Source organism: Sinocyclocheilus grahami, unplaced genomic scaffold (assembly GCF_001515645.1).
Source record: "Sinocyclocheilus grahami isolate Dianchi unplaced genomic scaffold, SAMN03320097.WGS_v1.1 scaffold11110.1, whole genome shotgun sequence".
In the NCBI taxonomy this organism is placed as follows: domain Eukaryota; kingdom Metazoa; phylum Chordata; class Actinopteri; order Cypriniformes; family Cyprinidae; genus Sinocyclocheilus; species Sinocyclocheilus grahami.
The window spans coordinates 2,410-2,929 of record NW_015513628.1 but is presented as its reverse complement, the minus strand read 5'-3'; the positions used below and the strand labels follow the sequence as shown (position 1 = coordinate 2,929).

The following is a 520-nucleotide window of genomic DNA, read 5'->3' as shown; positions in this document are numbered from 1 at the left end:
GCACACCTCAGCTCCTCATTCATACTCTCACCAAGACCAACACACACATCCTGAACAAAAACATTAACACAATTACATGTAAACAGGACTGTGCAGCAGATAAAGATGTCTGAGAACCTTTTATGGAGTTACATTACAGTTACAAATTGTTCAGATATTATTGCAAATTAAACACCTAATATTATATTATATTATAATATAATAGGCAGGGCACGTAGAAATGAGCTGTTCAAAAAAAAAAAGTCCTTTAGTGATTCAGATCACTATATGACGGAGTGAAATGGAATTTAAATAGCTGTAAACAAACAGTGAATAACTCCGATAACTACTGAAGTAGTTACCAAGAAACTAATTTATTCTAGTTCTCAAAGCTAAACATTTTCATATTTCAGTTCAGGCCACTTTAAAAATGCACACCCTTTGAGAACAAACAGACCCTTGACAAGAAAACTACCTGCACAGCTGTGAGTTTCTCTTCAAGTGTGATCTGTCGGTTCTCATCCTCAGAAACCTGAAAATC

The 520-nt window shown here is 35.0% G+C and overlaps 1 protein-coding gene across 1 annotated transcript in view; it reads right to left on the bottom strand.

The window, feature by feature from the left end:
- The window catches only part of LOC107578610 (uncharacterized), a 4,572-nt gene extending 4,058 nt beyond the window's left edge, over window positions 1-514 (bottom strand). Inside the window, exon 1 of the mRNA XM_016264553.1 lies at window positions 455-514. The gene's annotated coding sequence lies outside the window, so the exon portion shown is untranslated. The remainder of the gene's footprint in view (window positions 1-454) is intronic.
- Between the last annotated feature and the right edge of the window lie 6 nt (window positions 515-520).